The sequence below is a fragment of the Triticum dicoccoides genome, chromosome 4A (genome assembly GCF_002162155.2).
Source record: "Triticum dicoccoides isolate Atlit2015 ecotype Zavitan chromosome 4A, WEW_v2.0, whole genome shotgun sequence".
Lineage (NCBI taxonomy): Eukaryota > Viridiplantae > Streptophyta > Magnoliopsida > Poales > Poaceae > Triticum > Triticum dicoccoides.
The window spans coordinates 306,286,732-306,303,973 of record NC_041386.1 but is presented as its reverse complement, the minus strand read 5'-3'; positions in this window follow the sequence as shown (position 1 = coordinate 306,303,973).

Here is a 17,242-nt window from a genome sequence, read left to right as displayed (position 1 = left end):
TTCAAAGATATCCAAACCGGGAGAATCACTCGCTCTAAAACTCGTTTGGCGAAACGAGCTCTTGAGAGCAACGATGACTTGGGATCCCATGGATTATCATTCCCACCATTCCCTTCACACAAGGACTACACACATCTCTTTTACATGGCTCTCACACGGCTTTGGGCTATTTACCATTTGTCACCTTATGCCTATTATATCGTGTTCACTTTGCATGTTATGCCTCTTTACATGATTTTGCCATGCAATTGTAACCCTTGCTTGCATCTACCCATGATTCACCATTATGCTACTCCTATGTGTATTTGCATGCTTGGTGGAGACCCTTGTATGTATTGCCATGACTTCTTTGTGCCACATGCTATTGATATTTGTTGTGTTGGGAGAGTCATGATGTACCATTGCTATTTACATATGGCCTCTCGCCAATACATTGTATTTTGCTTGTGATATGTCTTTTGCATTATTCATGCTCACTATTTGCACACATGACATGCTTGCCATGATTCCTTCTAGTATGTTCCATCTTCGCACTACTAGCTTGCTTGACTTGTTCACTATGATTGCTTGCTTTGTCGCATCGCCCATGTTCCATTCTTACTCGCTTTCTTGGGTTGATGACATATATGTTCATGCCTCTCACTTGATTTGTCTTGATCATTGTCTCTTGTATCCATTAGTGCCATCTCTCATATACCCTTGTTTTGAGTGCCAACTTGCTATGCTTATTGATCATGGAGACTTGGACATATTACTTGTGATGCATGCTTGTTTGATTGAGCTTATTGTCTTTGGTTGTTCTCGCATCATATGCCTCCATACTATGAAATGCTCCCTTGTCCTTTCTTATGATGAGCATGGTACATACACTTGTTGGGTATCTTACCACACGAATGATAGGTTTTGCACTTCTGCTTACCTCATTTGTTTTTCCGAGTGTTTGTCGTGTTCTTTCATTTTGAAGGATTCACAAGGCGATACCGTCATGAGACAATTTGGTTATGTGAAGGCGTGCACAATGCGCGACACCAACATTTTCGACATTCTAATAAAGGTGAACTCCTTCCCTTTGAGTCATGCTAAAATATGCATATAGGATGGGTCACTCTTTCATTGTTGTTTCCTTCTTGTCTACGTGTTGCACATATTGGATGGAGGACCGACATTGGATATTGGCTCTATGGACCTTCACATTGAGGAGCGCTCAGACTTATTGGTTGCACCTTCGAAACTACACTCATGCCATGACATCGAGCATTGGTACATCAACACTCCTTTGACACATTGCACCACCACCTCCATATTTGTTGATTGTGCTCACACATGTCATGCTCGATGGACATATCATACACATGACAAATTTGGATCTTATGTATGGATTGACTCACATTATGATTGCCTTGTTAAATCTTGTATTCCCATGTCATCCATGATATATGAGCGTGTGCACTTCCTTAGCAAATTTGTTGTGATCTTCCTTGATGGCATATTTATACATTATGATCATATTGCCTACCATCAATTGCATGATAACATAACCATATTGAGCATCCATTTCCATATTCATGCTATTGATAAACCATCTCACTATGACATCATTTTGCACCGTGGTTGCATTGATCATATTCACAATACATTTGTGTGCATAATGAATGTTTTTGCTCCCATGAACACTTTGCATATCATTCTATATCATCTTGATAAGCTTCATGGGCTTTGCCACGAACAATCTTGCCGCACGGACTCATTCTTACATGGTGGACACTTTGTGTGCGCTAACCATTGTATTTCCGAGTGTTGTTTGTGTTTGCTCTTTTTGCATGTATACCACTCCAGCGACACCTTGGAGTACTTGGATTGCGCAATGTCTTCAACTCTGTCCAACTACAAGTCCGTCCACAACAACCGTTTCCATGGTGATGAGGATCACGATCCGAGGTCGGATCTTTCCCAAGGGCCCTATGATCATACCCCTGTACACTACGACTACTCCCCATGCCCCAAGAGGACATACGATGAGACCTCAGCTACACGCCATTGGACGCAAGGTGAACTCGCTCCTCTCTGAACCATCACTTTCTACATATGAGACATGGCTACTACCACAAATATATATTCTATGCATGCCCAGGAACAAAGAGGAAGACCATGGACAAGACGATGAGGACACCAAGCGCACGGAACAAGATGAAGAGCTACCAGGAAGCATCAGCTCCCGGACGTCCAACAGTCACCGGACGTCCGATGCCTGGAGTCCCCACCAGCCAGATGGACCAGCCGACGAAGGCTACATTGGCGGGACGACCGACCAAGGCCGGACGTCCGACGACCATCAGCCACCAGATGACCGACATCGTCCGGAAATCCAAGGATGGCTATCCCGAGCGAAAACGCCAGATGTCCGACAAGTACCGGACGTCCAAACCCTCGCGAGCCACCGGACGTCCGGTACCTATCGGACAACCGACGCCTGTCTGTGCGCAGAGTATCAGGTCGAGGCCCATGTATCCCCCACTTACCCCTTCATGGCCCTAGACTATATATAATCCTCCACCATCTCCTAGTTAGGGTTAGCAAAGGATTAGCTCATCTTGTGAGAGAGCTTTGCTCATCCACTTGGTTACCTTCTCCTCGGAGATCGTGCCTCCTCGAAGAAGATCCCCCAAGCAGATTCAAGACCCCTTCACGAGAAGAACTCAAGACCTCCTCACAGAGAAGAACTGGTTACCCTTTGTATCGTCCTTTGTTGATCGTGGATCTGGTATCTCCTCTCGTGTTTCGAGGATCTAGCATATGTGTGACTACATCTTGTTGGTTTGAGTGTTTCTCTCGTGTTTTCCCTCGTGTTTCCCCTCGTGTTCTTCAGGTTCCTCGTTGGGATCCGCTCCTTTTGTCAAAGATCGGCCATCTAGGGTTCCACCCTACTTCAACTGGTGTCTCCGCACCTGAGCCAAACGAGCGGACGTCCGACGCCACCGGACGACCGACCACTTCTGGAAATCCGGTACCTCAGCAACCGAGCCAGCACCAGCGGACGTTCGGCCGCCCATGAGCCACCGAACGGCCGCTACACACCAGACGTCCAGTACCTGTTTGTGCACAGGATCGGGCCCAAGGCCCATGTACCCCTTCACTTCACCCCCATTTGCACTAAGACTATTAATAGACCTCCTCCTCCTTTTAGTTAGGGTTAGCATTGGTTTAGCTCATACTTGAGATAGAGCTTTTCTCATCCATACGGATCTACTCCTTGAGAGAGACCGCGGACCCTCTTCGGAGAAGATCCACGTTGGCTTCAAGATCTCCTCACAGAGAAGACCATCAAGACCTCCTTTGAAAGAATCGGTTACCCCTTGTATCGTCCCCTGTTGACTTTGGATCATGTGATCTCTATGTGTACTTGGATCTAGCATATGTGCGATTGTTCTTGTTGGTTTGAGTGATTCTCTCGTGTTTCCCCTCTTGTTCTTCATGTTCTTCGAGGGATCCGCTCCTTTCGTGAAAGATCGGCCATCTAGGGTTCCACCCTACATCAACTTGGTATCTAGAGCCAAGTTGATCACTATTTCGGAGCCTCCCCGTTGTGTTTTGTAGCCTTGTTTTGTTGATTTTGTCCTAAATTCAAAAATTCCCCACAAAAATAGCCCAATTTTTTCGCAATTTGTTGGTGTGATGAAGTTTTCTTGGATTTGATCCACAGATTTGCTTTGCCATGAGTGGATCTAGCTTTTCCCCATCATCTCCGCCATTTCCATCCACAAAATCGCCAGATTTGACCTTTTTCGCCACATCCTCCATGAACCGTAGTTGTTCATCCCATGCCCGAAGCTGCCCAGGCACCGAACGTCCGCCAGCCACCAGACGTCCGATGACCGGACGACCGCTCCACCACCGGACGTCCGACGCTCTCTAATGAAACTGAAAAATTTCAGTTCATCCACCACCACCATTTCACTTCCACTTCCGCATACGCAACCCAACACCACACTCATTTTCCTCAACCACCATTGCTTACTTGCTTCACACTTCGACACATTTTTTCCACATTTTGTTTTGAGATTTTGAGTTGCGGTCCCATGTCCTATTGTGTTTCGGCTATATAGGTATGGCTCGACATTGACATCACCGCCGCTCATCTTCGCCACGGATTCGTCATCGACAACAACCACTCCATTTTTACACCATACCATAAGTAAGAAACGAAAACCTCATCTTGGCATCGTGATATATCATTCTTGCCATTACATCGATAACCACATAGCCCAATTTTGCGTATCTTACCCATCGAGACTAGCCTTTGAGTATTGCCGGCAACGTCACTTGTGCACATTAGTGATCATACTTCCCATTGCATACATATCACATTATTGGTCCATACCTTGGTATCATATATTGTGTCACAAAGTGATGTGGACATGACTTCTAGAAATACGACCAAAAATATTGTCCACGTATACAATAATCAAGTGATTTCTATTAAAAATTATATAAATTATTATTATTTATTCGTAATAGAAATACAACACTTTATTTATTATATGCAGAATAATAGAATATTTGTACAAACCCCGTGTGAAGATTAGGAGCAACCACATGTATGTTCTTTCATGTGCATGGAACACATACATGCATGTGCATGCAAGTGCATGCCTTGCATGAATGCACCCACCGAACCATGCAATCCAGCCATCACATGGACGTGTAAAAGGACCAAGGGCTGAAGGACCAAAAGACTTTGGATTAATAGGCCCAACATCACCACGTGGGTGGGCCCCTAAAGCTTTCGGCCACGCCACAGGTGGCTGCTGCAAAGTGCAGGAAGACCGGCCACGTAAGGCTTTGAGCGGCCCGATTCGTGGACATCAGATACCGCCTTCGACCGAAAGCAGTACTAGTTAATAAATAGCAGTCCAAGTTAGGGTTTAGACTTGGGTTTTATTGTATTGTTTAGCCATCACTATAATTTCGCATCTACGAGACATGTAGGACTACCGCCTTGTCAGATCCACAGTGGAACCCAAACTTTTGATCTAATTCGTGTGCTCAATTTATCATCCGCAATTTCAGTTGGAATTCACCTTTGTTCTTGCCGGTTCTTTGGTTGCTTGTAGGAACTCGAACCTCATTGTTCAGGTTGATCATGCCTATGGCAAGGTCAATAACCATCGGAGAATGGAGTAGCGATTGTCGAGACGTATCGTCGGGTACGGTATAGCCGGATCATCAAGGTCAAAATCCACCAAATCGATAATTATCCCCACTCTCATCGATAGATCGGGCCGCCATCACATCAAGTAGTATCAGTTTTCAGGTTGATCGGTGAGAGATTTACAATTTTATTAGATTAGTTTATTTTTCTATCCTATAACCCACGAAAAAGCCAGAAAAAGATTAGTTCATCCTTTACACCCATCTTTTTTTAGCCTTCGCAATTTTTGCATCTTCTATTTGCTTGTTGAATATTTTGTTGCAAACTTGCAACCATCCTAGAACTAGTGCTGGTTTAGATTTGTTGGAAGAAAAAACAATCTACTAGATCGAACTACTTTTGTCCACCAACATAATCTCCACCATAACCCTAGTTATCAATCTGAAAATAAGTGTGATTGGTTCGCTTCAAATTTTTGTGGCGTGTCGATGCCTTTCTTTCCTATTGCTTCCATATTTCTCAGACGCTGATTAGATTATCACCACACGCGTTTCGGCAGCAGAACGCACCGCGCCACTGAACCACGCGGCCGACGCCAGACATCCAGGAAGCCCTGTCTGCCATCCCGCGTCGCTGTTGTCGCTGCCATCCAGCCTCGCTGCATCTACCTTGTGAGATGCTCGTACCATTGCACGTTTGGAGTTTTCCGGCCACACATATTCCATTAATTCTAATGTCCATTAGTGCATACCCTGTTCACTATCGCTTCTAGTACGTAGCACTTGATTCTGTAGCAACTTTTACTCTCGTTCCCATCCTTGTCTGTATCCATCTGCTAACGGCCTGGTTAAAAAAGGGACAAAAAGAAAACAAAAGAAAAAAAGGTGACAAAAAAGAAAACAAAAAATAGACAAAAAAACAAAGAAAAAAAGTTGTTGCAAAGTTCTGGCCGGCTAGCATCTTTTGAACAATCTCTTTTGCTGTTCAGACTTCTACTCTATTCAAAGAAGTGATAATTGCTGGATTTTTTTCTGCTCTTGGTTGCCATACACTATGGTTTATACTTCACTTATATCTAGCTACTTAGAGCTATTCTATTTTCATTGGTTTCCTCTCGCTTGCGTTAGTATCTGGGCTTAGATTATTTTATCTCTTACTAGTCAACTGCCAGCACTAGTTAGGAGTTTGAGCAATTATTCAACTTGCATTACTTTTTGTTTAATTGTGCCACTGATATTGTGAGTTGAGAAAACCTTCACCAAGCTCCACCTCCTATATTGTACCTTGCTCGGTCGACTTGGCAATCCCTATATCCAACGTTTGATAACTTTTGACAGCGCCAAAGGCTGACAACCACTGCGGCATGGTAAGAACCAGTAAGAGCTTGGTAATTGCTAGAGTGTTGAGAGAATTTTTTTTCCACCACCTCCGAGTAGTACTATAGAAACATTATATTTGTGATTTTGCTTTTGTATGGTACTAAACATGTCAGGTTCAAGAGCGACCAATAGTTGGGTTGAGTTTGTTGTCGGAGATGACTTACCACATGCTGATGCAATTCGCTCTTTCCCTCCACAGCAGGTACGACGACCGTCACAAGATGTACTAAACACGCATCATCAGGTTACCACTTTGCCAAATTTTGAGGGTAAATATGACCCCGATTCGTATATTGATTGGGAAATGGAGGTAGAAGAAATATTTGGTAACCATGATTTTTCCGAGCCTAAGAAAATAAATGATGTCACTAAAAGTTTTTTGGTTTTGCTTCAGTTTGGTGCAGAAATTATTGAAGAGAAAATATTTATAATAGACCTACTACTTGGAAAGCTTTAAAACTTGTTATGTGAAACCGATTTGTTCCTTCATACCATGCTAGTGATTTGCTTAGAAAATTGTAAAGTTTAGCACAAGGCAATAATATTGTTGAAGAATATTGTGATAATTTTTGTACTGCTTTGCTTTGTTGTGGATTAGAAGAATGTGAAGTTGATTTTCTGTATACAAGACATAATATTGCATAAAGAACTATATTCTGTCAACCATATGTTTCATCTGTCCTGTAAAGCTGAATAGAAATTAAGAGGACAAGACACACAACGAACAAGGGTGCAATCGAATCCCCATCAAAGAAGGTTACTTCCTCCGCTGCACCACCAACTATGATTGCGCCACATGGAGTTTATGAGGCATCATCACCGACCGCTGTTACTTCATGTGAGCCAAGACTACAAGGTAACAATGAAGGTACTGATTTGCTCACACCATCTGTTTTAGATGATTATCTTGCTGATTTGAGCACCATCTGATGAAACAACTAAAATAGTCACTATTTTGAGTGCACCTATTGTTGAATATTATTTCACCATTGATTTTGGTGCTCCAACTGAATTAAAGGCCAGCCCATGTGACCTAATTGTTTAGTATGGTTTGGATCACATATAGTTGGTTAAACATGATGAAGTATTAGCTAGAATTTCTCGTGCTAATTCTTTGTATTCCATTTTGATGGATCCCCCTATGCCTTTGTCACATGCGAGAAATAGAATAGCTGAAATCACATGGTCGTGTTCCATGAAAAGTGTTTATGCGCCTAATATTACCTTTAGCCTGTTTGGCGAGGACTGTGCAGACAATGAATTTTTGGTGCATATGATTTGCATTACATGTGATGAAGTTGCTAATTTCAAGAAGAAAAACAACTTTCAGATGCTTAATCATTTTGATATGCCCTCCAATATCGATGCTATATATATTCCAAACAGCTCATTGCATGATTACTTATTTAAGTATGTTGTCGCCAGCAATTTGGAAAGAATTCATAGTTATTCACTAATGTTGGTATGGTTTAATGATGAACATAGAAATTCATATGATACGAATAAGGGCTTCTTTTATATGTGCAAATTAAGTTGTAATTTTCCCCCCGATACATTTCTTGTGTTGTTTCATTGACATTTCATCTCACCAAATATGCTAATCACTCCAACATAGAGATATTAATTGTGCAAAACATGAGAGGAATTAAAACTGGTGATATATACATATACCATGCATACATGTTGTCTTCTTATTAGTCTATTTTCAGATTATCCAAAGCCGAGGACGGCTTTGTTTTCATGAAAGGGAGGATGATGTGGACATGACTTCTACAAATGCAACCAAAAATATTATCGACATATACAATAATCAGGTGATTTCTATTAAAAAATATATAAATTATTAGTTTGTTATTCATAATAGAAATACAACACTTTATTTATTATATTCAGAATAAAAGAATATTTTTACAAACCTCGTGTGAAGATGAGGAGCAACCACATGTATGTTCTTTCATGTGCATGGAACACATACATGCATGTGCATGCCTTGCATGCATGCACCCACCGAACCATGCAATCCAGCCATCACTTGGACGTGTACAAGGACCAAGGGCTAAAGGACCAAAAGACTTTGGATTAATAGGCCCGACATCACCACGTGAGTGGGCCCCTAAAGCTTTCGGCCACGCCACAGGTGGCTGCCGCAAAGTGCAGGAAGACCGGCCATGTACAGCTTTGAGCAGTCCGATTCGTGGACATCAGATACCGCCTTCGACCGGTAGCAGTACTAGTTACTAAATAGCAGTCTAGGTTAGGGTTTAGACTTGGGTTTTATTGTATTCTTTAGCCATCGCTACAATTTCGCATCTACGAGACGTGCAGGACTACCGCCTTGTCAGATCCATAGTGGAACCCCAACTTTTGATCTAGTTCGTGTGCTCTGTTTATCATCGCAATTTCAGTTGCAATTCACCTTTGTTCTTGCCGGTTCTTCGGTTGCTTGCAGGAACTCGAACCTCGTTGTTCAGTTGATCGTGCCTACGGCAAGGTCGATAACCATCGGAGATTGGTTTAGCGATTGTCCAGGCGTATCGTCGGGTGCGGTATAGCCGGATCGTCAACGTCAAAATCCACCAAATCGATAATTATCCCCACTCTCATCGAAAGATCATGCCACCGTCACATCACAAAGTTGTCATCGCATACACAATTGTTTTCTTGGTTCGTGAAACATTGCATGAGAAAAGAGCTCAAAAGAGAAAGAGCCAAACAACTTTTAAGCAAAAAAGGAACGATAAGCAAAGATCTTTTAAGCAAGAACCATAGCATCATACTACATTAAGATTGTCATACTAGATCATCTTGGATCATATCATCAGGATACCATACATAGAGCATACTTGGGATAGAAGTCATTGCATTTTTGCTTAGTAGGTAGTGCACAAGTCTTCGTACCCGCCTATTGTGCAATCATGCTAGCGTCTCTCTAGTGTTGTGCAATAAGAGCATTTTCGTGGATTCCACATTTTGGCTCATCCTTGCTTGCAGGACCCCATTTATCTCTTAGCGTGTGTGTTTCTGTGTACCATATTTTGCTATTGTTCTACTTATTGCATTGCAACCTTGTGAATCTTTTCCAACTTTATTGAAGCTCACTAACAATTGCATCAAATTTTGTGCCACCATCCTAACCGAGGTCCACCCTAAGATTTTACTTGTGTAGGTGTGAGAAACCGACAATAATTGGTACCATTTGTGCTATTTCCTTGTTCCACATTGGAGTGATAATTGATCCATCTTCAACATCGGTCAAGGTACATTTGGTATAAGTTCTTATCTTGCTCCCACTCACATATTTGCTTGGAATGATGGATAGGCCAAGTACTTCTACCAACCCACTCTTCATCGAGCAAGACGACGACATGTCCTCCTACGTCACAAAGAGCCACCTCTTTGGTGCACAACGTGCTTTGCATCAAGAGCAACAAGCAATGAGTGAACACATCGACAACCTCGCCGCCGACTTGCGACTCTCCGAGCAACATACAAGAGACTATTTCGACAACAAGCTCGACGACCACAAGCAAGAGAATGATACAAGAATAGACAGTATTCGTGCTTTGTTGCTTAACCGCTCTTCTTCCACTTCGTCCTCCTCAAGACGGAGCCGCTCAAGTCGACACTCCGACTACACCATCTCCGGCTCAAGTACACCGACATCGAATACTCTTCGACATGCCGCACGCCAAGATCGTCAAGAAAACCGCAATACTTTACACAACAACGACGCTCAAGAGCAACGACACCGTCAAAACCAAGCTACTTTTGCGCAAGCACGAGAACTGCAATGCCAACGCCAACACGAAGAGGAAGAGCGAGCGCGACAACACCAAGATGCACAAGATGCCGAGACACAACGTCAAGAACAACAATTGTGAGAAGCTCAAGAACTTGAGGCGCATCACGCCCTCCGAGACTCAAGTCGAGCCGTAGCCACGTGCAACCGACAAGCTCGTGAGCAACAAGAAGCGCCTTGCGAAGAAGTTCAAGAGAGGAACTATCAAGCTCAAGTGCATTGTCAAGTTCCACAACCTCCTCGCTAAGAACCTCAAGTTCAACAAGAGCAAGAAGACATTGGAAATCCTCCAGGACAAGAGCAAGTTGAGAGAGACAATCCTCCTTGTCAAGGACGTCATCATCCTCGAACCCAACACAATGAAGAGCAAAGATACGGCAAGCTAAAGCTCACCATGCCCAAGTTTTCCGGAAGCAATGATCGAGAAGAGTACCTTTAATGGGTATTGAAGGTCGACAAAATCTTCTGCTTGCACAACTATGAGGAAGAGAAGAAGATCATGATGGCATCCTTTGATTTCCAAGACTACATCATCATTTGGTGGGAACAAGTCATTGAGCATCGAGAGGCAAGACGGGAACCACCCATCACTACTTGGGCGCAAATGAAGGATGTCATGAGAGCACACTCCGTGCAAACCTACTACAACCGCGACCTCTTCAAGAAACTCCAACTCCTCAAGCAAGGAACCAAGAGCGTTGAAGAATACTACAAGGAAAGGGAGATTGCAATGATACATGCCAATGTCATGGAAGATGATGAGCAAACTATGGCACGTTTCTTGAATGGACTCAATCATCCTATCAAGAAGATCACCGACTTCCAACCATACACGAACCTCACCGAGCTAGTGCATCAAGCTACCAAAGCGGAACATCAAGTGCAAGATGACTTCAAGTATGCCAAGTTCTCATCCAAGTCCTATGGCTTCTCCAACACCCAAGATTCAACGACTCCAACACCTTCTACCTCAACCAAGCCATCTACAAGCAACATCGACAAGTCGAGTTACAAGAAAAATTCGACAACCTTAAGTCATCCTCCTACTACAAGCAACTTCAAGCCGAGAGCTTCATCATCATCTACCCCAACCGATGAGACCATCAAGACAAGTTCCTTCAAATGTTCACATGCGGAGGCCGAGGCCACAAGTCCTTTGAGTGTACCAACAAGCGGACCATGATCCTCAATGATGATGGTACATACGACTCTGTGAATGAAGGAGAAATGGAAGCACTTGAGCAAGTGGCCATGCACCGACAGGTGAACGAAGATGAAGAGAATCAAATATTTTGTGATGAAGATTCAAGCCTCGCTCTCATTGTCTCCAAGGTCTTGACTCTTCAACATCAACGAGAAGAAGACCAAAGATCCCATATCTTTCATACCAAGGCCGACATCAATGGAAGGTCCGTCAAGGTCATCATCGATGGAGGGAGTTGCCATAACTTAGCAAGTGAAGAACTTTGCTCCAAGCTCCAATTGGTCAAGATGAAGCACCATATTCCCTACAAAGTTCAATGGCTTAGTGACTCCGGTACTATCCAAGTCGAACATAGAGTGCGAGTCTCCTTCAAAATCGGAGCTTACAAAGACACTTTGGAGTGTGATGTCGTTCCAATGACCGTTTGCCACCTTCTTCTTGGACGACCATGGCAATTTGATCGAGGTGTCATCCACAACGGCCGAACGAATCACTACATCTTCAAGATGAAAGGAAAGGAGTACGTACTTCGACCTATGTCTCCAAGCCAAGTGATCTCCGACAAGTAAACCACCCATCATGGACAGAATAGTGAGAGAGCGAACCACCAAAAAGAGAGTGAGCGCCACAAGCCCAAATTGAGTGCCTCCACGATGAGTGACAAGAAGAACTTAGTTTATTTGCCACCAAAAGTGAGATAAGAGAAGTGTGCAAGAACCCATGAAGTGTCATGCACTATGTCCTTTTGTGCAAGGATGAGGCACCAAAAGCTAACACCTCTCACAATCTACGTTAGTGTTGTCTTCTCTATTGCAGGAATTCCAAGATGTTTTCCCCGACGAGCTACCTCCAGGTCTACCTCCTCTACGAGGCATCGAGCACCAAATCAACCCCATCCCTGGAGCTCCCCTTCCTAACAAGGCTCCCTACCGTGTCAACCCCAGGGAAACTAAGGAGATCCAACGGCAAGTACAACAACTCATCAACAATGGCCATGTTCGGGAAAGTTTGAGCCCTTGTGTCGTCTCGGTAATCCTTGTTCCCATGAAAGATGGTACATTTCACATGTGTTCCGATTGCCGTCCTATAAATGCTATTACCGTGCGTTATCATTACCCTATTCCATGCCTAGATGATATGCTTGATGAGCTTAGCGGAGCCACAATTTTCTCTAAGATTGATCTTAAGAGTGGCTACTATCAAATACGCATCCAAGAAGTTGATGAATGGAAAACCACATTTAAAACCAAGTTTGGCTTATATGAATGGCTTGTTATGCCAATGGGTTTATTCGAAGCACCCGGTACTTTCATGCGACTCATGCATTTCATTTTTCGTCCTTATATTGGTGTATTTGTTGTGGTCTACTTGGATGATATTCTTGTGTTTATCAAATCTCTCAAAGATCATGTCACGCACCTTAGGACCATGCTACAAACTCTTAGAAAAGAGCACCTTTTTTCTAATATGGACAAATGCCTTTTCGGTGTTGATAAGCTTGTTTTCTTGGGTTTTGTTGTGTCTTCTAAGGGTGATCATGTTGATGAATCTAAGATCAATGATATTAAGAATTCGCCTCAACCAACCAACTTGCAACAAGTGCGTAGCTTCCTTGGTTTAGCTGGTTTCTACCGTAGATTTGTGAAGGATTTTAGCACCATTGCTTCTCCTTTGCATGCTTTGAGCAAGAAGAATACACCTTTTGTTTGGGGACCATCCCAAGGCACTGCATTCAATGAGCTTAAGAATTTGCTTACTCATGCTCCCATGCTTGCATTACCCAACTTTGACAAACCCTTTGAGATTCATTGCAATGCTAGTGGTAATGGCATAGGAGATGTGTTAACGCAAGAGAAGCGCCCCATAGCTTACTTTAGTGAGAAACTACCTGGAGCGCAACTCAATTACCCCATCTATGACAAAGATCTATATGCTTTAGTGCGAGTTTTGCATGAATGGGGACATTATCTTCGCCCTCATGAATTTATCATCCATACCGACCATGAAACACATAAATACCTTAAGGGTCAAACTAAGTTGAACAAGCGTCATGCTAAATGGAGTGAGTTCGTTGAGTCTTTTCCTTATGTCATCAAGTACATTAAAGGTAAGGAAAATGTTGTGGCGGACGCTCTTTCCCTCATATGCATGCTTGTTACTCAACTTGAATTGGATGTCATTGGCTTTGAGCACATAAAAGAGTTGTTTGCACATGATCCTAATTTTGCTATTCCTTATGCCAAATGTTTGACGCCTACATCTTGGGAACGCTATTACATCAAAGATGGTTATCTTATGAGAGCTATCAAACTATGCATCCCCAAGTCTTCTCTTCGTTTGTTGCTTTTGCAAGAATCTCATGGAGGACTAACAGGACAGTTTGGACATGACAAGACATTTCCTACACTCTCCAAGAACTATTTTTGGCCCAAGATGTTCCGCGACATCAACCGCTTCACCAACCGATGCTCTACATGTCGCAAAGCTAAGTCTAAAGCTCAATCTCATGGTCTATATACACCCCTTCCAATCCCATATCACCCATGGGAAGATATTAGCATGAATTTTGTGCTTGGTTTGCCAAGGACTAGAAATGGAAAGGATTCTGTCTTTGTTGTTGTGGACCAATTCTCCAAAATGGATCATTTTATTCCTTGCAACAAGATAGACGATGCTTCACATGTTGCCAATCTCTTTATTAGGGAAATACTATGCCTCCATGCACTACTGCAGGATGCTGCTAACACAACACTACGATCAAAGACCCTTCAAGAAATTGTGTGCGATGCAATGATCGCAAACGGTGGTGTAGGAAAACCATCAGAAATGTATAAAACGTTTGCGATGACGGATGCATCAAACACGGTTCAGGTTTTAGTTGCATGTGCGATGAAGGGCATACGGTTCAGTTAATTAACTGTTTGCGATGAGGAGGAACCAAAGAAACAAGCAGCCAGATGAAGGTGTGTGCGATGTACAGCATACGGTTCACTCGGATGAACTGTTTGTGAATAGGCAACACAAAAGAAACAGACAGCCAGATCAAGGTGTGTGCGATGTACATCATACTATTCACTCGAATGAACTGTTTGTGTTTAGGCAAGAGAACAGAAACGGTTCAATATAACAAGATGTGTGTGATACACGGCAAACAGATCTATAATCAGAAATGTGTGCGAAGACCGATAATAACGCAGACGATTGCTTCTAATAAGACGTATATGATATGCTCTGTCTACAAACATCTATTCGCCATTGTGGGACGGGCAGTCATCCGAATACACCATAAGGATGCGAAGAGGTATTCCTATCAGCAAGGACTAGCTGTTCCACCAGTAGATCATGTAAGAAAACTATCAAGTTAAGTGTGCTCAGGCTGGAGCAGCCATCGGATGGGAGACTGGATGGGCAGTTGTGTCGATGTTAAATTAGGTGATGGGAAATTTAACCTTGAGGTCCTTGTTTTTTATTTTATTTTTTAACACATACTAAAGAAGGTCTACCGCATTACTTTTTGACAATGTGCGATACGTGGCATACAGTTGATACATCCGACCTATTTGTGACGGAATAGGTCGTGTGTGTTGTGGGCAAAAACTTGCTAGTATTCAACCATTTGGGATTGATGAATTCATCACCGACGGGATCCCTAGTGTGGTCCGTGTTCATCTGATCATCATCTACTTCTTGTGCCAGCTCGATGCTAAGTTTCCATTAATTGATGGGGTTTTATGAACACGTCACCGTTTTCCACCATTTCTTCACCTATTTCTCGCCACCCTGCTATATTGCGCATAGGGGGCGCACGACGCACGGTGGCAACAAGAGCAGCCTATAGCACATCCACCTTTTCCAAGCATGCCAACCCACCAACGCACCGCCTCTGCCATCAACCTCGTCAACGAGGAAAATGAGCAGGCGCCAAGTCCCGTTGAGGACGAGGCGCTCCCCGGCAACACGATGGACGATGTTGTGATGCGCGTCATCACCAGGGTTGAGTAGAACTTTGGCCATGGCGCTTGAGCGCCGTGAATCAAGATAGGCATGTCAGCGCTGACAGGCTGCAGATCACCGCACAACATGATCGATGGCGCACCACAGAGCAAGCTAGGCGTGTCCGTGTTGATAGGATGTGGCTCGCCGCACGGCGAGACCATTGGAGCGCTGCAGAGCGAGAGGCGCGGCACGCCGCACAACAACAGCAGATCCATCGGCACTTGCCTGCTATTGACACGGCATCATAGCTGGGTACACGTCCAGTTAGTACCCCCATTCCTTGGCTGGAGTGGGCAGAGGCCCTCAGTGCCGTACTTGCACCAGATGCCGGCAACGTCGTACTTGCGCCGGGCGCCCGCCACACCGTCTGCATGGGTGCCGCCATTCGCCTTGTCCGCGGCCCGCTGGATGCCAACGCGCTGGTCCGTAGGCTCGACCGCCTGCTTCGCCTAGGTGTCCACCTGGAGCAGTAGAGGAACATGGCCGTCGCATCCTCGAGCTGGTGATCTCCAATGAAATAGCTAACTTGGAGCTCGAGATCGCGCTCCAGATGTACCGCGAGCATGTCGACCACTTGGACGAACACCTGCACGAGTTCAAGCAGAGCCAAGATCTACCCTAGGCAAGGGTTGCTAGTCATGGTCACATGGACGTGTTATATTTTGAAAAGTTGTTTCGACATGGATAGCTTTGTATTCATAGCAATCATAGTATTGCTCTGTTTCAATGTGTGTACTCTGTTTTCCATTCTTATATGTTCTGTTTCAATGTGTGTATATATGCTTTCCATTCTGTATATGTGGATGATAACAGCTAGATTCAAATTAGTATACAAAAAACAGATAGAAAATGGAATTCATAATATATATATATATATATATATATATATTAATTGTTCATTAGATCATCACAAAAAAAAATATATATATGACAACTAGAATCAAAGTAGTATACAAAAACAGATAGAAAATGGAATTCATAATATATATATATATATATATATATATATATATATATATATATATTAATTGTTAATTAGATCATCACAATATATATATATACGTGATGATACTTAACTACTAGGTACAATGCATAAAATTGAAAATGAACAATACTAAAACTAATAATCCCTCCTAGGGCCAGTATTCTGGCAGCCCCTCGCCAGCAGCTCCCTGGTGCGTGGCGTCTTCCCAGTGTGGAGGCAGTACTCCGACTCCTCCGCCTCACAACGCTTGATGTATCGATATGCCTCTTGCAGGCGGACACGCGCGACCGATCTTGCCATTTCGTTGGGCGCCCACCGAAGCTCCTCCTCGGTGGCACGCTGGAGCTTATCGGCCCACCTCCACGCAGCGACGAGGCGCCTAGCGCCTATGACCTTCCTTGCGAAGTACCTGTCTTCATACACCTCCTCGGCATAATGACGCGCCCGCCCCCAAAGCTCCGCCACCTCCTTTTTCCAGGCGGCATCACGGGCTTCACAGTTCGCCTGGTACCTGGCTTCCTCCTCCGCCATCTCCTTCTTGAACGCCACTTGCCTGGCTTTCTCAGCCGGCGGCAGCGACTTCCACAGACAAAGATTGTACTGGCCCCAAAACCAATCCAAAGTTGGGGGGTCCGGCGCAACCTCGTCAGGCGGCGTGTAGGGGTCCTTGTCGCTGCTAATCGAGTGAGCATCCTCGGGGGGCGGCGACTCCTCGTCGGCGCGTGGGCAG